This window comes from Procambarus clarkii, chromosome 8 (assembly GCF_040958095.1).
Source record: "Procambarus clarkii isolate CNS0578487 chromosome 8, FALCON_Pclarkii_2.0, whole genome shotgun sequence".
Lineage (NCBI taxonomy): Eukaryota > Metazoa > Arthropoda > Malacostraca > Decapoda > Cambaridae > Procambarus > Procambarus clarkii.
In genome coordinates this window covers 10,226,304-10,248,803 of record NC_091157.1, presented here as the reverse complement: position 1 = coordinate 10,248,803, position 22,500 = coordinate 10,226,304, and the positions used below count along the sequence as shown (strand labels likewise).

Below are 22,500 nucleotides of genomic sequence, written 5' to 3'. Positions count from 1 at the left end.
TTCATCACGTGCTAATTTTCGGGAGTTACACACACACATATATGTATGTATGAATGCATATAATTTATTAATGATCAGCCTTTCTTATTTAAGTGTTAACTATGAACCAATATATGAAATGTTCTCAGATGGCTAAACTCTAACAAAGAAATTAACCAAACGTGTTTTAACGAATTGTTTGTCTTAGTGAATAAAGCCCTTGTATATTTTAATGTCCTCCACAATTATATTTCATTTCATTAATATCCTTCTTCCTCCTTGTTTACTCTTTCTTTAACTTTCGTTCACCCTCAAATTCACCTTAATTTTAATTTTTTTCATTCATTATATTATATATTATAGTTTCCCCTTCATCTCTCTCTCTCTCTCTCTCTCTCTCTCTCTCTCTCTCTCTCTCTCTCTCTCTCTCTCTCTCTCTCTCTCTCTCTCTCTCTCTCTCTCTCTCTCTGTCTCTCTCTCTCTCTCACACACACCTATCTCTTCCTCTACTAATTCCTACCTTGCTATTCATAATCCGTTATTATTTCCTCCATTCATTTTACACTTCTTTCCCCTATTCTCGTTTCTTCCCTTTCCGCTATCCTCGATCCATCTACATAATCTACATCCTATCCCCGTTCCACCCACTCTCCAAAAAGCTCCTTCCTCCCTATCCTGGAGCAGGCCGGGGTGGGCGGTGACACCCCACGGATGGCCGCCCTGGGGTTGGGCTTCCACTACAAATGAACCCATTGGCGTCCTTCCTGTGAGCGGTTATGAGTTATTAACGCGAGTAGCGCAGGTGTCCAGAGCACCTCCAGGGTACGGCCAGTTGACCAGGTAATTACTGGTGTGTGTGTGTGTGTGTGTGTGTGTGTGTGTGGCGTGGCCCTGTGCATTGTATGTGCTGTAAAGGTTTTGCTTGAATAGTATGACTGGCCGGAAGGTTCCTACATGAGCATTTGTGTACGGGCTATCATTCATGTACACGCTGTCATTCATGAACACGCTGTCATTCATGTACACGCTGTCATTCGTGTACTCGCTGTCATTCATGTACACGCTGTCATTCGTGTACTCGCTGTCATTCATGTACACGCTGTCATTCGTGTACTCACTGTCATTCATGTACACGCTGTCATTCGTGTACTCGCTGTCATTCGTGTACGCACTGTCATTCGTGTACTCGCTGTCATTCGTGTACTCGCTGTCATTCATGTACTCGCTGTCATTCGTGTACTCGCTGTCATTCATGTACTCGCTGTCATTCGTGTACTCGCTGTCATTCATGTACTCGCTGTCATTCGTGTACTCGCTGTCATTCATGTACTCGCTGTCATTCGTACGCAAGTGGCAATGTTACTCGTTAAAAACGTAAATCACTAACTTCTGTGCTATAACTCCTATGTGGGTATTAAACAAAAATGTATATATGAAAGCGTACTCTGAGAACTGGAGGCTGTGGCATCGCACCTCGTGTCGTATCAAGTAGTTGTGAAAGTAGACCTTGCCAGCATCTCAGACTTTCATTAAGACGTCGTAAGTAAACAACCTCAGGAGGGCACAAAAAGACTGGGCGACACGGGCTCCCTAATCCAAAAGTACGCCGCCTACAAAAGTAATCAGGGAGCATTATCCAGTTACCGCACTACACCACGTCATCAGCGTCAGCAAAACTACCATTGGATTGATACCCGCCCGCAAGCCTCAGCCCGCCCCGTTCTCTGTGTAAAGGGTGGGGCCGGGAGGTGGGCCTCAGTGGGGGGGGGGGGGGGTTCTGGGTGGGAGGTGGGCCGCAGTGGGGGGTTCTGGGTGGGGTCCCTCCCACTGTCCTCCCATCTGGTCTGGTCCCGGGCGCAGTGGGTCGTGGTGGCGGTTCTGGTAGTTGTGGAGGTGGGAGAAGGGAGAAAGGAAGGGGGTACTTGGGGAGGAAATGAAGGCAAGTTTGGGGTTTAATTAAGTTGGGGGTCTCATCAATTTCTTGCTAGAGAGTCTGGGACGAAGACTTTGCGTGTGTGTTAGATAGATAGGTAGAGAGAGAGAGAGAGAGAGAGAGAGAGAGAGAGAGAGAGAGAGAGAGAGAGAGAGAGAGAGAGAGAGAGAGAGAGAGAGAGAGAGCGAGAGAGCGAGATATCTTCGTGCATGTTAGCAAAATCTTCCTCAAATACTGAAGATAGTGAGACACTGTTAAAGACAGTGCTGGCGGCCCAGGATAGCAATAGAAGCATTACAAGTAGATGGTGACACCATATTGTTGAGTACTGTATCACTGATGTCAGAAAATGGCGTGAAAGAAGGGGATTTTTGGGGGGCGAGGGTGGCTGAGTTGGTGGTGAGTGAATGAAGTTCAAGGAAGTGTGTGGGAATGAGTAAGGTTGTGAAGGTGGGGGGGGGGGGGGGTGAGGGGAGGAAGTGGGCCAGGCGAACTAAAAAGGGAAGGAGTGGACATGAGTGAGAGGATCGCTACCAGTGGTGTTGATCCGGTAAATATTGGTTAGTTTGTCGGGTGAGGAGTGCCAGAGGAAGAGGGTGATGGAGGGGATGGATGACTAGAAAGATAGAAGGAAGAGGAGGAGGAGGAGGATTAGGAGAAGGGGGACATGGACAAGGAATGGAACGGAAAGGATGGATAGAGACGGAAGTAGTAGTAGTAGTAGGAGGAGGAGGAGGAAAAGGTAAGAGGCTAGATATAACCACTGGGTTTGTAGAGAAGAAGACAGGAGCGAGAATGACATAGCAGAGGTAGAAGCGGCAGAACCTCCCAAGCCAGAGCGAGAGAGAGAGAGAGAGAGAGAGAGCGAGAGAGAGAGAGAGAGAGAGAGAGAGAGACATGCTGGAGTGCGACAGACCATGGAGCAACGGGACTATCGAGTCAGGAGAGAAGGAACACCAACTCCCGTGCATAAGAAATAACTTATAGAGAGAGAGGAGCTCCAAGCATAATGCAAATCTACAGCACGAAGACCTTATTAGGATTAGAAAAATCCTACTCCTAAGAAGAATATATTTCTAAGAACGTGATATGAAGACATTTTTATTGCAGAAGTTTTCTGTATTAAACACATTTTTGAAATTGAAATAGATATGCTTATTGATGTATAAATACACACAAAGAGACGTGGTAGCTCAGGCTATTATCACTCCGATCAACACAACGTTTTCATACCGGAAAAAGGATAAAAGTAATGGAACTTTCTATGATAGGATAAACGAGAAGACGAGAGATGGATTAGTAAATACGTCGAGAGGTAACCAGGAAGAATGATCTGGAGGAGGGAGAATCTATTGGGGAAAAAACGAAAAAAAGTGGGTCTTAGAGAAATTGTTTTTGGAGTAGAGGATACAAGGAGAGTCCAAGGGCGTTGTTGAAAGAATTGTTGTAGAGGAGAAGATGGCTTGCACAGGAGCTAGGGGTAGAGGGTTCTGCAAAAGAGTGCTAATAATATAGGTGTTGGGTGCTGGGAGAGGATGGTGCTAGGATATAATTGTGCTGGGAGAGGATGGTGCTAGGATAGAATTGTGCTGGGAGAGGAGGATGCTTGAAGATGAGAATGCTAGGAGACGAGGGTGCTAGAGGGAAGAAAGAGCTGGGAGCGGAAGGGGGAGCCAAGGAGACAAGGGTTAGACTAGGGTGCGTCGGAAGGGAACAACAGCTTCCTGCGGAATTGGACCAGCAGGAGCCGAGGCAGTAATGATCAGTTTAGGGCTTCCGTCAGCGGTCCCTCCCTGCCTCGCCTCGCGGTCTGGCTCTCGCGAAGGCTTCCAAGTCATATGATATTAAAAATTAATGGGCTTCAACAACACAAGGACGTGTATTTGAATACATATGAAGCCTTATATTAATTGGTCGTGACGATGAGTAAATATAATACTGATAACTGATCAATAAATACTGATGCAGTTAATGTATTTTTTCACTGTATATCATACAATACATTTTCCTTTTCTTTGACATTTAAAGAAAAACATATGACGTGAAATATTATTTTCCTTCCAAATAATAAACCTGCATTTTTGTTGGTTTTTATTCAGTAAAATTATGATTTTTCTTTATAAAAATATGAAAGTTTACATTTGTATCAAACATCTTACACAAACGAATAATGGCATTCAGTCAGTTTGATCTATATAGCTAATGTTTATCTACTACTAGGAGTAGATTCGAGTAGATGTAATTCGCACCATATTGGGATAATACCACCACAGGCAGTCGAGCATTTTGTTCGGATAATGACTCGTACGTCCGGTTACCGCTGCGGCAGTCATGGCCGGTATCGCAGTCAATGATTTTTTTCAACTTTAATCCCAAATAATAAAAAAAAAAATGCGTAATCCTTTCTGCACATCTCATATGCAGCAAAAGTAATTAAGATAATTTATACAGTTGTCCGTAATTTCAAAAACTCAGGACTTAATGCTTAATTATTTAACTACTTAAAGAATACGTCAATCATTCTTCCTTATTCAAATTAAATCCCTTTACGAACGGATACATTATAACAGAGAACCCCTGACAAAAGTATACATTATAACAGGACCCCTGACAAGGATATTCATTATAACAGTGGACCCTCTAGCAAAGGAATACATTACTCGAACGGGCAACATTACTCCAAGGAACAGGACTACAAAAGAATACTTCAGGAACGAATACAATACTAAATGAGAGAACTCCTGAGGAAGACACTTAATGAACAACCCATTAACTGTACAGAATGATGGCGTCCCTGCTTAGATCCTAAACAATCGAAATCCTGGATTAAATTCCTTTCCGGTTAATTAGCTAATTTGCGAATGTTTCCCGGTAGCTTTGCTGCTCTCTATCCTACCTATTTTATGAGTGTATTAGGGCGTTCTCTGGTCAACCACGGACCAGACGAAAAGTGAATTTCAAAACACTTGATCGAATACATCATCTTCGAAAACACTTCGTGAGCTAAGATTAGAATCTAAGTGGCTGAGAGTATCTCACGGAAAGGTGTTGGTCATGCACTTAGGAGACGGTATTCCATAGCGTGTCTCTCCAGGTACTTCTCTGGCTTTGGTGACATTTCTTCAGCCCAACCACTTGGGCTGGGCGGTAGAGCGACGGTCTCGCTTCATGCAGCGTTCAATTCCCGACCGTCTAAGTGGTTGTGTACCATTCCTTCCATTACCATTCCCGTTCCATCCCAAATCCTTATCCTGACCGCTACCAAGTATTATATAGTCGTAATGGCTTGGCGCTTTCTCTTCTCTGACAATTCCCTTCCCTACATGTGAACAACGTATCCATTTTATGCAGACGAGGAGTCACAGTAACGTGGCTGAAATATGTTGACCAAATCACACGCTAGAAAATGAAAGGACGACGACGTTTCGGTCCGTCCTGGCCCATTCGATTGGGAGAATCGTCCAGGACGGACCGAAATGTCGTCGTCCCGTCACTTTCTAGTGTGTGGTCTGGCAAACGTATCCATTTTATAATCCTCTCCTCTCTGTTATTATTCATATTTAACCTTTTCATTCATTTTAAAGTTTGTTGGTCTTCTCACTCGCAATTTATTTTTCGTTTATGTGCAAGCTTTGAGCTTTATTGCGTGAGGTCATTCAATGGACATTGCATTCTGGTGCATATTTTTTAACTACATGGCACTGACTTGACCACATTGAACGAGGATAGAGAAGCATTGTTGTAAACACGCGAGACTCGACCCTTCGTTACGTCTTTTACTAGCGACTATTAAAGCGAAATAAGCATAGCAAGTTATACTACAACGTATTATACTCTCTTTTAATGCAATGTTGCACGATGAGCTGCAGGCACTGGTATAACTCTTGGATATTTTGATTATCCAAAGACGGCTCAAATTTTAAGCAGCTTGCTTGGGAGGTTACAGTATGTTGGATTGGAGGGTACAGTGTGCTGGATTGGAGGGTACAGTGTGGAGGATTGGAGGGTACAGTGTGGAGGATTGGAGGGTACAGTGTGGAGGATTGGAGGGTACAGTGTGTTGGATTGGATGGTACAGTATGTTGCATAGGAGGGAACATTGTGTTGCATAGCAGGGTACAGTGTGTTGGATTGGAGGGTACAATGTGTTGCAAGGTAGGGTTCAGTGCGTTGGACTGTAAGGTACAGTGTGTTGCATGGGTGGGTACAGTGTGCTGCAGGGGAGTGGAAAGCGAATTGCATGGGCGTGGGTAGTGTGCTGAATGAGATTGTATAGTATTGCAAGGAAGTGTACAGTGAGTTAGATGAGAGTATACATTATGTGGCAAGGGAGTGTCGAATGTGTATCATGGGAGAGTACGTTTCATGAGAGTGCACAATACAGTATAAGACATGGGGAGTGTACATTACCTTGCAAGGGTGTGTAGAGTGAGAGTCAAGGTAGGACAAGGGAAGACAAGGGAGGACAAGGGAGCAAGTACATCACCTCTTAAGGGTTAACCTTTTCCGACGCGGGTCTGGTCGTCCTCAGGGGCGGAAGTACTGAGGGGGAGAAACAGGGAGGGAGGGAGAGCGTAATCACTTGGTTGTGGTAATGTTACTTATATCCCTGATACTTACTACCACCGCTGGCTATAACACTGCTCATTTTAATTTCCTCAATATTCTGTATCGCGTGACTGTCGTACTCTGGGAGCCATTCATACTGTGTATAAGCTTTTAAATGTTAACATCTTATACTTGGAATTTCGAAGATATTACAGGAATTTCGAAGTAACACAAGATAGTGAAGATGGTGCCTAAAATGTGTTTAATTTCAATTCTGACGAAGATATCATCGCGATAAAGAAAGAAACATCTTAAGTTCGAGGCAGGCGGTACAGAGAGCCTCTCCCCGCCCTCTGAGGCCTCCCTTTGACTCGGGGCGACGGGGCGGGCGCCGGGGTAATTGAAGCGGATAGACTGGCGGGCAGGTGGTATTGTCCCTACCCTGCGGTTACCAAGTTCACAGGGCTTCGTTACCTGCTCTAGTTTTCCTCCTTCCCTGTTTAATTCGTTCGCGTTTCAGAAGTCCAATGAGGACGGGACGCACGTAATATTCGCGAGTGTTCATTGGAGACCGACTTATATTTATGGCACTGAGATAAACAACAGATAATTAGGATCAATGGAGGTACGGTGTGGTATGAGTGGGTGACGGGTGTGGGGCCTCTTACCCCCAGCGGGCGACAGATGTGTAGCGACAGACAACTCCAGCTGACTTCGGGCACGTGTTCACGCAAGGTAATTTCAGTCATCATAGCTGAATACAATGAGGCTAGGGAGGGAGGGAGGAAGAGGGTGTAGGGGGAGCGAGCCCTACCTCACTCACTCCCTTTACATAGTCTTCCTCTAGCTGTTTAATTTGTTGTTATTAAACTTTCGCAGACCCTCGACTGTTGTGAATAAACACACATAAGAATAAGTCTTATTCTTAGAATAGTCTTCTAAGATTTAGTCTTAGATTAAACGTCTAAGACTATGAAAGAACTAGTGTAAATCTCTGGATACAAAGAGAATTTGCAGTAAAATTATCACAGTTCAGTTAAGAAATGTCATCCTTCCAGGAGGACTGTGGTGACTCCTAATTTTGTACAAAAGAAATTAGCTGCAGCTCATGAATTGGAAATATTAAGAAGCAGCAGACGTCTTTCAGTAAATGATATCAAGACTAAAAGACACTTTTAGTGGTACTTAAAACAACTTGAAAAGATATCACTAAAATGACAAACCGTGGAAACTATTACACGATTTAACTAAATTAATTACATCAAGTGTCATACGTGTAATCCAGTTTGTTCGGCTTATATCCACACACATTTATAAAATTTATTTACATTTGTTACAAAACTATTCGAATAAAGTTCCCCCTAAAAATTTCTTGGTGACATACAACTGCGCAATAAAATATGTTAACAGCGAACGAGAGCGCTCGCCTGAGACTCGGCCTCGACGATCAATTCCCGTAGACTTGATCACGGTCAGGTATGTACCCTCCTCCCTGGCCTGATGACCTGCAGTGGGCACGGGGGGGCAGAGACCGATGGCCAGGTGGGGGCCGCTCCTCTTGACCCTAATTTATACTTATCGATATAACGTCCCATTTTGGTCACGCTAAGTGTTGCTGTTAGTGGTTGGTGGAGGCGGTTGGCCTCCGTCACTCACCTCGTCTCCTCTTGCGCTCAAGATCTTGTCATAATTAATTGGTAATGATTAAAACATTAAATGTTGATCGGTATAAGTTCTTCTCTTATTTCTTCTTATATCTTCCTCAAACGGATCATAAGAGGTGGAACTTTGCCGGTGTAGAACTTGTACCAATTTTGCATCAGAGATACTAGGGGTTTCGGTCATAAATAATTCTTATCAGATTGTTGACCTATAATGGAACGTTGCTGTGAATTTTCACCTGACAGCGGACTTCAATGGGTCTGCTCGTTTTTTCGCAAGATGGCTGTCAACAAGTTTACAGATATAGATTTTTATGAAGATACACGTTTCTGAGCGCTCTTGCCTTATTGTGATCGCTATAAACGATGGAAGATTCTCATGAGTTGGCGAAGGCTTTTAACCAGCTCTTCAGGTGTGCTCATTAGCAAGCTGAATGAACACTGAAAAGCTCATATGATTTTAGATATATGTATCCTTATGTTCCTTCAACGACACTTTATATTACGTTTACTTTGCTCTATAAAAATAAACGAGTTTGTACTGTCATTGTTCACAGTATTTGATTGAGTTCATTATCTTTGGTAAAGTTTGGTCTTTGCAAATTAGTACAATATCCATTTAATTAAAAATTAATAATAAGTATATTTTCCAAAACTTTACTATATATGGATTTACATATGTATGCCGGGAGTGAAGCTTCCGGCGAGATCACTTCTAAGATGTTCGTTGAAATCACCAAAGTCCAGCTACTTGGTAAACATCCTTAAGTGAAGGAACTCAAGACATAGAAGGTTTAACTATTATGTATAACAATACAATATTTACGTAAGGGAAAGTGAACATGCTACTGAATGTTGGAGAAGGAAGTGAAGGAAATAAACTTTCAAGAGAAGGAGTTGTACTTGCGATATGGACGATTCCGACGATCACTGCGAAATATTTCCCAATTTTTTTTAGAAATTCACTGAGTCACTGTTTACTGGTGAGTTAACTGACGTATAAAAAATTGCACTGAGTCAACCAGTTCACTGGAGTGCAGAGCAAGAGGTCACTTGACGCTACTGTGTACTGTTCCAGAGCCTGATTAGTTCTCTTTGACTGCTCACCCTTCACACAGTACAAGTTTGCAGCTCTGAGTACCGAATAATTAATCCTCTGACTCACACAAGTTTCTGGACTTTAAACCTCTATACTTTCTTTTGAGGCTCCAGGGGCCGTACTTTTCTTAGAAACTCTCCCAGCTCCTCCTAGTGAGGAAATATTTATCCAGAGGCCGGGGGGTCTTACCAAGAAGCTATCCACTGAGCACTAAGGCACTGGGACACGGGCAGGTTCGGTCTGGTGGGGACAGCAAGAGCAACTGTAACGCGCGACTGGCCGAGCGAGCGGCTGCCACTCAACTGTGCGAAGAGAGTGAGCCCCTACGGCCGCCCTGGAGTACGCTGCTCGGCCCGCCCCCCTTCTCCTGGCCTGCACCGCCCACGCCACAATGGTCCGCCCCCTTCTCCCTGGCCTGCACCGCCCACGCCTCAGTGGCCCGCCCACCCCCACGACCCGCCTCTTACACCCGTCACGGTTACCGGATACATCCTCTGCCACCCTTATCGCTAAAGTCTGCTGGCAAAACTTACACTGTTATTTTTGTCTTTAATATTAATAGTTAGATTTGTTTAACTTTTTGTAAATTCCCTCGAGTTTTAGACTTAGTAATGACGACAAACTTAGTGAGCTTGTTTTGAGCTTGAGAAAATTATCAAGGCAGAATGTGGTGTTATTGTAGCCGGTGAGGTTTAGTGCTGGTGTAGTTTGGGAGTGTTGGGGTGCGTGCCGCTGTTGTTCCCCACCCCCCCTTCCCCGAACAGCCGGCCCCACCCTCCTCCCATCGTCACACCCGTGATTGGCGGTGTGACGTCAGCACACTTCCCGCCCCCCGCGCCGTAGCTCGCCCCCCTCCAGCAGCACACAGTAGCACGCGACGCGGGCCCCGCGCCTGACGCGTCGCTCCTCAGCTCCCGCTCTCACTCGCTTCCAACACGCTGCACACCATCTCACCCACACCTCAACATCACTCGCTTCAACACGCTGCGCACCATCTCACCCACACCTCAACATCACTCGCTTCAACACGCTGCGCACCATCTCACCCACACCTCAACATCACTCGCTTCAACACGCTGCGCACCATCTCACCCACACCTCAACATCACTCGCTTCAACACGCTGCGCACCATCTCACCCACACCTCAACATCACTCGCTTCAACACGCTGCGCACCATCTCACCCACACCTCAACATCACTCGCTTCAACACGCTGCGCACCATCTCACCCACACCTCAACATCACTCGCTTCAACACGCTGCCCACCATCTCACCCACACCTTAACATCACTCCCTTCCTACATGCTTTTTAAATTGATACTGTACATTGATGATGCTGCAGTTCCCTACTGAGCTTCAACCAACTCAAGCCGTTTCGATTACAAATCCCTCTAATTCAAACGCCCAAATTCTTCTGCTGACAACTTAGTTTCTCTTGCACCTCTTATCATATTTCCTCATAGAAATTAGCTGCAGCTAATTTCTAATTACCTCTTTATTGTCAAGAACTTCTCTTCAAAAATCTATTCTGAATACAATTCCTAAAAGTAAAATATATTGATTTGCAGTATTGCGACAATATTAGGAAAAGCAAAATAGGTCCTTGTCTCCCAGCATCACAATATTTTCGTTATGAGGAGGTCACGAGCCGGGTAAGTTACTCGTAGGGGTCTTGCACTCAAGACCTCTAGGAGAGACTTGCCCGGCTCGCGACCCCCTTGCCTCAAGTTTCTCTTTGAGGCACGTCTCTAGGTCCTCTCCTGGAGGTCCAATTCACCTCTCCTAGAGGTGAAATGGAGCGAAAGCCTCTCTTCACACACCCGTCTACTTCCTCAGTATTACCATAAAATAATTAATGCAGTCTTCAAAACTTTCATTTGTATCTTTCGATTTCTTAGCACCAACAGAGATTTGTTCCGTCCCGTGAGACCGCCTCGAACAAGGACAAGATTACTTGGGGGCGATGAGTCACAATAACGTGGCTGAAGTATGTTGACCAGACCACACACTAGAAGGTGAAGGAACGACTACGTTTCGGTCTTGTGAATGGTCCAGTCTTGTCTTGTGAATCAACTTGTGAATGGTCCAGGACGGACCGATCGTCGTCGTCCCTTCACCTGCTAGTGTGTGGTCTGGTCAGGATTACTTGGATTTACTCGAGGGGTTTAGGCCAAAGACTGGTTTACCAACATTGCAACACGGCGTAGTTGAAAACGCTATTCCGCAGAAATGTTCGTATAGCTTCCTCTGCCGGCTTTACCGCTAATTTGCGAGGCATCAAGATGTTAGTATAAGAAACAAAGTTGTCAATGTATTTATCAAATACAGGTTGCTGGAGACTTCAATGCGATATGTAGTGATCTTAATTTAGTACTTTCAAAACATTGTTTTAATATGAACTTTATGTCACATAGGGTTAATATATTATAAACCTAAGAAAAACTTAGCCGTACTTTTCAAAGTCTTGAATAAGACTTTGCAATAATAATATCGTATTTCTGACAAACGTAAGAACGACGACTTAAATTATCTTCATGTTAAGGTGAGCAGTAAAATATTACGATCCATTCTTTACTAAGTTAACGCCATGCTGCTAGACAACACACATACAACATTTTCCACACACACTTCTTAAAAGAATGAGAATGCAAATTCTTTCAGGTTTAATCTGGAGGCATCAGGAGATAGTAGTCTATAAATTTCCAGCTTCAAGAGGTCTCCTTAGCGTGCCACTGACACAAAGGAAGAATTGGGAGCAAAATGTGATTTATCTTGCAGTAAAGGCCTTCGTAGCAGTTACTACTGAATGGCATTAGAATGGCAACAAGCTTAGTTTTATTTTTGTACCTTACATAAACTGCAGTTGTCTGTGTCTCGTGGGTCTGTGCCACAGCACGGGACTGTGTCTATAAACACGGCTGTGGCATCTGCCTTGATGTCCGGGCATTAGAAGTTTCTTTTTACTGACGATGTCATCTTAATCTACCCACGTTATGGAGAAAACCTACTCCAGAAGCGTTGCAGATGATGAGTCACAATAACGTGGCTGAAATCGACTTGAGAATGGTCCAGGACGGACCGAAACGTCGTCGTCCCTTCACCTTCTAGTGTGTGGTCTGGTCAACATTTCCAGAAGCGTTCGGCGCTGAGAGATAGTACTGTGGGTCCAGGCGGTAGTATATACACATCCCTGAAGAATTAGGCTCCGCAGTGATGGTCGGGAAACAGTGGTACTACCAGTGACGCCGGCGAGCATCACACTCCTCCACAAGTTCTCACGTCCAAGTTACTTCCTCCCTCGCTGGTATCCTGGGGCTTCCTGGCCCGCTGCTGCACCCCCTTCCCCCCCCCCCCCCCCACGCCTCCAGGCCAGGACAGTCCCCCCACACAGTCAGTGGAGGGCAGCGGGGCCGGTCCACCTGGTGACAAGACCACCTGCGCGTTAAATAATTGCACTTAAAACATGCTGAAGATAACATATTACAATTAAACGATTTTATTATTGTGTTTATAATACCTGATATAAACTTCCACATAAGTGGTTTTGGATAGCATGAGGAATAGGTCCTTTAAAACCAGAATTTATGAGCGAAATAAAATTGAGTGAATAGTATCAATTTATTGATGACTACATACGGTGCTCTCCCAGGGTATATTGATGAGTGCAAATACAGTACCACTAGGGTATATTTTCGGTCAATACCGCGGCCCCTCCCACATTGCCCCTTCCATCCCGCGAGCGCCGACGACCTTGCTCGCCTCGCTCGCCCCGGGCACGTGAGGAGACTTGACCCTGCAATACCAAGGACGGTCGTCCACCCCGCTTACCTGAGCCACCCACCCCACCCTGTGTACTGGAGCCACCCACCCCACCCTGTGTACTGGAGCCACCCACCCCACCCTGTGTACTGGAGCCACCCACCCAACCCTGTGTACTGGAGTCACCTACCCTACCCAACCCTGTGTACTGGAGCCACCTACCCCACTCCACCCCGTGTACTGGAGCCATCTCTCTCAGCCTCCCAACCCGCCGGCTCCAGGACCCCAAATCCCTCTCCCACAGTCTGACACTTCTCGGTATCTCCACCACCACTACCACAGCCTAGTAACACCATCGTCTCTCACTTCTCTACCTACCACTTATGGATCTTACTGCTATCATCCCGTGCACTAACAGTCTTGTTGCCGTAACTACCACCATCGACACCATTATTATGAACTACCACCATCTACTGCACACGTTGCCATCTCCGTCAGCGGCACAATCAATAATAATACCACGATCACTAAGGTTAACAGTCATTACCATTAATTGTATGGTGAGCTAATACTGCCATTACCAGCAGGGCCAGAAGCCCAACCAGTACCTCTATAGGGAGCCGGTCGGCCGAGCGGACAGCACGCTGGACTTGTGATCCTGTGGTCCTAAGTTCGATCCCAGGCGCCGGCGAGAAACAATGGGCAGAGTTTCTTTCACCCTATGCCCCTGTTACCTAGCAGTAAAATAGGTACCTGGGTGTTAGTCAGCTGTCACGGGCTGCTTCCTGGGGGTGGAGGCCTGGTCGAGGACCGGGCCGCGGGGACACTAAAGCACCGAAATCATCTCAAGATAACCCCAAGATAACCTCAAGATATAGCCTAACACACATTAAATGTTAAACACTCCCAGTCACTAACAACGTATGTAATAAGATTCCCAGCAAGAACACGTTCAGAACCTGCTGTTTCTGTTCAAAACTCTCAAACTACCACTCGTGTGTAGCACTTCCACTGTTACTCTCACCTATAGCACTAACTTTGGTTAGTACGATATAACCAATCCCACCACTAGGACTACCACTACCACAGCACCATTAACCACCCCATGCTAACACTATTTGGCCGGCTTTCCCACCCATATTATCACGAATACTCCCATTAAAAGTCATTTACCACCGTAACTCATGCAACCTATACCGTCAGAACTGCTACTATTATTCTCCAACTGCCACTCTCATCAGTGTGATTGTACTGATGTGATAATTCTTCTGGTCACGAATATCAGTCTTAAATCTCCTACTAAAACTAAACATCACAATCATCCTATATCATCACATCAAAACATTACAATCATCCTATATCATCACATCAAAACATCACAATCATCCTATATCATCACATCAAAACATCACAATCATCCTATATCATCAAATCAAAACATCACAATCATCCTATATCATCACATCAAAACATGACAATCATCCTATATCATCACATCAAAACATGACAATCATCCTATATCATCACATCAAAACATCACAATCATCCTATATCATCACATCAAAACATCACAATCATCCTATATCATCACATCAAAACATCACAATCATCCTATATCATCACATCAAAACATCACAATCATCCTATATCATCACATCAAAACATCACAATCATCCTATATCATCACATCAAAACATCACAATCATCCTATATCATCACATCAAAACATCACAATCATCCTATATCATCACATAAAAACATCACAATCATCCGTCGTCAAGTAGACTTAGATCCTATTGCGACAATCAACAACTCTTTTGAAATCAGAAATGTGGGTTTAACTGGCCATAGTCTTTATGTTTTTTTCTGCTGATGTTAACGTAGATGACGATTACATTGATTCAGTGTTCAATAAGTTAATTAAATTTTACTTGTGCAAGTTTTGTCCACTTTAACCGGGAACAGGAGAGAGGGAGGGAGGGGGAGAGAACAGGGAGAGAGTAGGAGAGAACAGGAAAGACGGAGAAAGAAAGGGAGAGAGGAGGGAGTGTGGGAGGGAAAATGGGAGAGAGGAAAAATGGAAGGCAGTGTGGAAAGAAGGGGGAATCAGTAGAAAGGTAGAATAGGAAGGAGGGAGAGAGAATGGATGGGCGGGAAGGAGAAAGGAAGGGAGGCAGGGAGGAAGAAGGGATGGATAGAAAATGGGTGTGATGGAGAATGCTAGGTAGGGAGAATTGGAATTAGGGAATGCGAATGGAAGACAGAGAGAGAGAGAGAGAGAGAGAGAGAGAGAGAGAGAGAGAGAGAGAGAGAGAGAGAGAGAGAGAGAGAGAGAGAGAGAGAGAGAAAATGAGAATGAGAATGTAGGCTGGAGAGGGGCAGACAGTGATCAACTCCTTCTAAAAGAGAGAATTTCTCTGGGTGTCCCATGTTGAAAGCCTGATGCATAGGGCTAGTCTCAAACAACTTTTCATGGTGACATGATTTTATGTTGAGCCTCATAGGGTGGTTGAGGTCAACTTGTATACCACAAATTAAAAGGAATCGGATTCCATACCTCCTCTATGAAATCGATATAAATGAAATGAGCTGTGATATGCCCGTAGAATTTATCATTCATTTAAATATTGATAAATACTTTATTCACTCTCGTATTCTTGAAGATATCCTCACAGTATACCCAAAATTTGCCAGTGCAGGCTATTAAACACATGGCTCTGTATGACTAACCATCCTGCGAGATGGAGACTTGTATTACCACTGCTACCTTATTCAATCTTGTGTTGATGATATCCTCAAAATGCATCCGGAGTCTGCCAGTGTAGACTGCTTATCACAAGCCTCTGTATGACTAACCATCCTGTGTGATGGGGATTTTTTAGCATCACCTAGTTAGCTTTTTTGACACACTGTACTCCACTTCATATAGTCTAGGGTAGCTGCACTAATGCAGATGTACCTCATATCTTATTAAAAAAAAATGAAATCTGGTATTGACATTCAAACCGAATGTTCAGATGATAGATTTGTATTCTAGCCTCAAACTTTTGACTACAGTGATGTAGATAGGGTATGTGCGGGTTAAGATGGGGATGGTGTAAGTGAAGGTAGGTAAGGTATGAAGATGTTGACTGTGACGAAACAATGTTTTCGACATTGATGTCGAAGATGTTGTCACAAAACAGGCGAAATGAGTAAAATTAGTGATGGGTGACACTAAATGTGTGTGTCAAGGGACTGGGAGAGTGTATATAGGTGGATGGGGAGGTTGTTTGTGAAGGAAAATGAAGTTGTATGTGTGTGTGTGTATGTGTGTGTGGGAAGAGAGGGAGTGAGTGTGGGGGGGGGGCGGGGGGGAGTTTAATGGTAAGGCTTGAATTTTGGAACATCGAATGGGTGTATGTTGAAGGCTATTTGTAAGGGAAGGGGGAGAGGGTGAGATTATGTTTAGGATTGAGACAATAAGAGTGTGTGGCAGGAGAAAATAAGGAGAGTTTAAGGAGAGGGAGACATATTATATATTACATATTACAAACATCTACACACACACACACACACATTCGCACATTATATAGCCAACATTCGTAAAGATGCGTAATTCAGCGGGTGCCAGAAGCGTGAAGCGCGTACCGCAAACTAAACTTTCTCTTTGCGGGACTATAATAAGTTCATGGATGGTGAGGTAGAAAAAAATTATGTCGCAAGAGCCTTATTCGTCGTAGTTCAGACCACACGTCTCATAAATCTTCACTGTCATAAGATACTGAGGTCTTCACTATTAAACGTCACTTAAATGCTGAGCTCCACACAAATACTGTAACATTTCACAGCGATCGTCAATTGTATACGTCAGTGATATCGTCACTATCACATGTCTACGAGATCGTAATCGCCACCTGTCGTACAAATCACCATTTCCAGTTCTTAGACGTGATGAAGAACGCGACAACTTTACTAAACAGATCGTGAGTTCGTGGAGGTCAACTCTAAGGGGAATTGGTGATGAGTATCGCTCTTATGAGCCGCTGCTTCTTAACATTATCTTGGCAATCTCATTCTCATTCAGATCACGTAGATAAAGGGACGATAATGCTACCGAAAGGAGATGTTGGGAGAGGTATTGAATGAGGAGTGCTAATTCGCTGTCAGTTTGCATCATCTCAATCATCGGGATGATGGTGATATGAGGTGGAGAGCTGTCAGGAATGACAACCTCCATCAACTTACATGGAGGTATAGGCTTGGTACAAGGATGAAGGATTCTATATATGATTCCCAACAGGGATTCAAATTGGTCATGCTCGACCAATTTACTTTAATTTTATTCCAGCATCATCCCACCAGCCATTCGTCCCTTCAACCACTACTATCCACCGCCACAGCATTCATCCCCACCACACTATTCTCCACCCGTCATTCTTCCCTTCTGCACTCCACTTTCTCTGTTGCTCACTTCCCACTCCCCATCCTTGCATCCGTTTCGTGTCTGATTCCCTTCTCATTCATTTCATTTTCACCATTATTCACATCCGCCACCTTATAATTGTTTTTCTTTCTGTCGCTTATCCATCGTCATCCAATATCGTCGTCTCCGATATACTGATCTTGTCACATATAACCAAATGACTTTCCATCTGTTTTGGTCTGTTGTACACATGTTCTGCTTTCATCCACCTTCTTCTGTGTATATCTTCCTTGTCCATCTTCTTTCCCCTCTTCCTTTATCATTATTGACGTGCTTTACCCTCCCTACCTCTCCGTGCCGCGGGACAGGTGCACGGCAGGTGTTGGGAAGAGTTAGTGTCACTTCCTGTTCTCTCTACCGAGGTGGATATTGCTGTTATGCTTGATTGAGGCAGCTCGGCTCACTGCATCTCTCTCTCTCTCTCTCTCTCTCTCTCTCTCTCTCTCTCTCTCTCTCTCTCTCTCTCTCTCTCTCTCTCTCTCTCTCTCTCTCTCTCTCGCTCTCTCTCTCTCTCTCTCTCTCTCTCTCTCTCTCTCTCTCTCTCTCTCTCTCTCTCTCCCTCTCTCTCTCTCTCTCTCTCTCTCTCTCTCTCTCTCTCTCTCTCTCTCTCTCTCTCTCTCTCTCTCTCTCTCTCTCTCGCTCTCTCTCTCTCTCTCTCTCTCTCTCTCTCTCTCTCTCTCTCTCTCTCTCTCTCTCTCTCTCTCTCTCTCTCTCTCTCTCTCTCTCTCTCTCTCCCTCCCTCTCTCTCTCCCTCCCTCTCTCTCTCTCTCTCTCTCTCTCTCTCACTCTCTCTCTCTCTCTCTCTCTCTCTCTCTATATATATATCGTGCACCACTGCTCCTCCCAAGCTTCTCCTGAGCCATGAGCAGGAACCACCGCCGTGTTCCTTGAGCAGCCTGTGCTCATGGTGGTTATTGTGCATCTTCAGTGACCAGTTATTAAAACAAATGACGGTAACGATCATTATAAGGGAAAAATCGCAAACCAATTTGATTAGATTGCACTTGGAAAGGATGTGTGGACTAGGGAGCTGGGATATGTGGACTAGGGAGCTGGGATATGAGGACTAGGGAGCTGGGATATGAGGACTATTGACCTGGGATATGTGGACTAGGGAGCTGGGATATGAGGACTAGAGAGCGGGGATATGAGGACTAGAGAGCTGGGATATGTGGACTAGAGAGCTGGGATATGAGGACTAGAGAGCGGGGATATGAGGACTAGAGAGCTGGGATATGTGGACTAGAGAGCTGGGATATGAGGACTAGAGAGCTGGGATATGAGGACTAGGGAGCTGGGATATGAGGACTAGGGAGCTGGGATATGAGGACTAGAGAGCTGGGATATGTGGACTAGAGAGCTGGGATATGTGGACTAGAGAGCTGGGATATGTGGACTAGAGAGCTGGGATATGTGGACTAGAGAGCTGGGATATGAGGACTAGGGAGCTGGGATATGTGGTGGGGAGTGGGAAGGGTGGCCAACCGCTTGTATCGTCGTGGACTGAACATCGACTCATCATGTATAGCTTGAAAATAATTAACACTATTCCATTTCCATGATGAATTTGAGATAAGAAAGAGACGATCGAGAACGGCAGGCTCAATAATTTGTGCTCTTGTTTGACTATTAATTGTCGTATGGGAGAAGTAACAGCAGCTCTTATACTTTCCAAGTTTCTTAACCTAGACGCTCACACACTTGTGTCCCAAGGCCCTTAACCTGGACCCTTCAAAGTTGTAGTGCCTTTGTCTACAATCTTCGCATATTCCGCTGACGGTTTTTGGTGTATGTTTGCTTCTTGTGTTAGTCTAAGCGTGATGTCCAGTCAAGGGTCGTTTTGTTTTGATAGGGTGGGTCTGATAGGTAGCAGCGCATCATTCTATATTGCGAATGAAATAGAATGATGGGTAGCGGTAGCCGCCCATCATTCTAAATTGATTTCCCCTGGTTTCCATTGCCTTCCCATGTATGTGTACGTATGTTAATGTGTGCGTATGTGTATGTGTGCGTATATGTAGATGTGCGTATATGTATGTGTGCGTACGTTTGTTTGTTTGTCCCGAAAATATAAATGTGTGTGTAGCGCTCTCGCCCTTCCTCATTTACAGCAATATTTTTGCTTTGCTCGTTATATTGATGCTTCCTTACATGTACGCTTAGGTTTGAGCGTTTGTGCAGATTTGTATATGTAGCTGTGGGCGCGGACCCGTGCCCGGGGGCGAAGGAGCGGAAGAATGTGAAGAAACATTCACCTCGCTAATATAAATAGAAAATGGCCTCAATATCTAGCTAGCCAAACACCGCTTGGATAAATGAAGGACTGGCAACAGCAGCAACACAAAATGAAGCTTAGAATCATTGAGCAAGAGGACTCCCTGAGGACCAGCGCCAGGTTGCCTGATCAACGATCACAGGGAACAGTAACCAAGGCTGGAACACTGTAGGGAAGTTGACTGGTCATGGAGAGAGCAACAGGGAGGCCCCTAATTTGGAGATGTGTGAGAGGAGAGGAACTGGGAGATACGGACGAGGCCACCTCTCTTCCCTTCACATTCCCAAATGAAGTAAGGTGCGTGGGTGGCTCGTAGGGTTACCCAGCGCACCTTACTTCGTTTGGGTGACTACTAGTCACCCACTCACCTTACGAAGCAGCAGGAGGCTGCTTCTGGAAACTTTCCTTATTACGGCTACTCAATAGCTCAGTCGATAGAGCTTCGGCCTTACACGCGTAGGGTCCATTGTTCGAGTCTCCTAACAGGTGAATGGAAGGTTTATTTCCACGGAAGTGGGGGATGACAATTTACACAAATACATTTATGGCTAAGTACTTAGACATAAGTAACAATAAATAGGCTACAAATAGACATTCAGATAATTCAACACAAGGTTATACTCTTGGTACAAAACTTTTATAATCTCTAAAATACCATCAATCTTTCCATTAAGACTCATCCAGGCTATTTGTTCAGGCACAATCGTTAGTTCAGTATTTTTATACACATCAATCAGGGCGCAATCAAGAACCTAATCGGCTGGGGGGGGGGGTTATGAGGTAATCTTGAGATGATTTCGGGGCTTAGCGTCCTCGCGGCCCGGTCATCGACCAGGCCTCCTTTTTGTTACACATTCTTGGTTCCTGTTTTTCGAGCCGCAGGTTATCTAAGGTAATGTCTCAACACATTTCTCTATCATGTCTACTATTATAGTTATAAATGCAGTTTGCTTCTACATCAGCTCCAGTCACATATTTTCATTACGTTACAGTTGCTTGAGTTAAACTCTAGTGGCCAGCATCTTTACGCAAGCATGAGATGTCTCGGCGTGAGAACATGCAAACTTTAAACGCGAGTCATTACCTAAGATAACCTGCGACTCGAAAAACGGGAACCAAGAGTTGGTACTCGATCCTTCAGGCACAAATAAGTGAGTACAAATAAGGTTCGCGCGCACACACATACACACACACACACACACACACACACAAACACAAACACACAAATACAACACACATACACACACACAGGTGTTCAGAAACCTTTACACCAATTAGTTGACGGTTGAGAGGCGGGACCAAAGAGCCGAAGCTCACCCCAGCAAGCACAACTAGGTAAGTACACACACACACACACACACACACACACACACACACACACACACACACACACACACACACACACACACACACACACACACACACCAGTCATACGACAATTGTATAACCAGTTGCTACTGTGGAGCGATTGGACAAAATATTGGCTATTGTACCCATAATATAAACTCACGTGTTATACTACTGGAACACGAGAAGGCACACCAAGTGTAAAACCTAATCTTTACTCAGCCTAAAAAAACATCCAATGCTTAACATTGGTTATCTTAGGACATATTTAGCTTACATATACTGTTCTAGGCTTTAGAATAGTTCTGTTTGGTTTTATCTCTTTGGCCTTCTACAAAATTAATAGTTCAAAGTGTAGACGTTTTGAGATACCACAGCTCATACTTCGTGCTTCCAGCCCCTGTAAACTATGGGTACTAACTTTTCACTGAATTATTCAACTAACGGGAACTTTGTTCACTCTCAGCTACGCCAAGTGTTCTTTGCTGCTCTGCAGAGTGCGATATTGATAGTAAAATAGAAAAGCAACCAGAGGGAAGACGTCCACAAGCAGACATTCTACAAGTGACGAGCGATTAAAACTAGAAATAAAAAGCCTTTTGCCCAATTTTCCCCTCACTGATTGCAGATTTAAACACACCAGAGCAAAGAACAAGCATAATACAATGTGCGATTAGCTAACGAACTGCTACCCCCATAATTCCCATTAACGGTAGCCGCTACACATATGAGGGTGTGAGTGGTCTTACCAAGAGGTCAAAGATCAGCACACACCCTTAACATAAATCCCTTCCCCCACCTTCAGTTCATTAACTCGGTTCAAGAATAAACTTCACCTCCGGAGGCCGTCTCTCTCCCTCTTAAGGGATGAGAGTGAAGGGTTGCAGAGTGTATATCATCAACTCACCTGCTGCTGGACGAGGTCGTACAAGCCCCTAAGACAACACGCGCTTCCGTTCACTCCGGGTATGTCTTATCAATTCTCTCACCCAGGGTTCCCTTTATAGTGGCACCCGCGTTACTGAGCATGCAGATCAGAATACACGTATATGGTGATGGACTCCTAGAGACGTCCACTACTTAACGCCTAGCCTATGGCTACTATGGAACAAGTCTAATTACCACTCTATGGTAGCAGTCTTGTCATCGTTTCACTTTCACGGTATCAGTATTTCAGCAGTCGTGGCTCAGTGAATTAAAATTTGGCTATCGAACGTCCACTCCCAATCCATACATTGGCCGGCTACGGCATCAGCTTTGTGATAGCTAATTCCACCCGTTATAAGAATGCATACGTCGATATCAGTTGAATACGGATCTTGGGAACATTAATGTACCCTTAGAGTCTGTGCAATTGGCTGCCTCACAGTGAATCTCATAAACACACATACACACATCAGTTGTGAGGCGGGACCAAAGAGCCAAAGCTCAA

At 44.7% G+C, this 22,500-nt stretch overlaps 1 protein-coding gene across 8 annotated transcripts in view; it reads right to left on the bottom strand.

The window, feature by feature from the left end:
- Nucleotides 1–9,509, bottom strand: part of LOC123759757 (paired box protein Pax-5-like) — a 205,231-nt gene extending 195,722 nt beyond the window's left edge. For 3 of the 8 annotated variants that reach the window (XM_069317192.1, XM_069317206.1, XM_069317203.1), the window contains exon 1: nt 9,025–9,507. The gene's annotated coding sequence lies outside the window, so the exon portion shown is untranslated. Of the gene's footprint in view, nt 1–9,024 lie in introns of all 8 variants that reach the window. The other 5 variants (XM_069317221.1, XM_069317212.1, XM_069317196.1 and 2 more) reach the window with 4 other exon arrangements.
- Between the last annotated feature and the right edge of the window lie 12,991 nt (nt 9,510–22,500).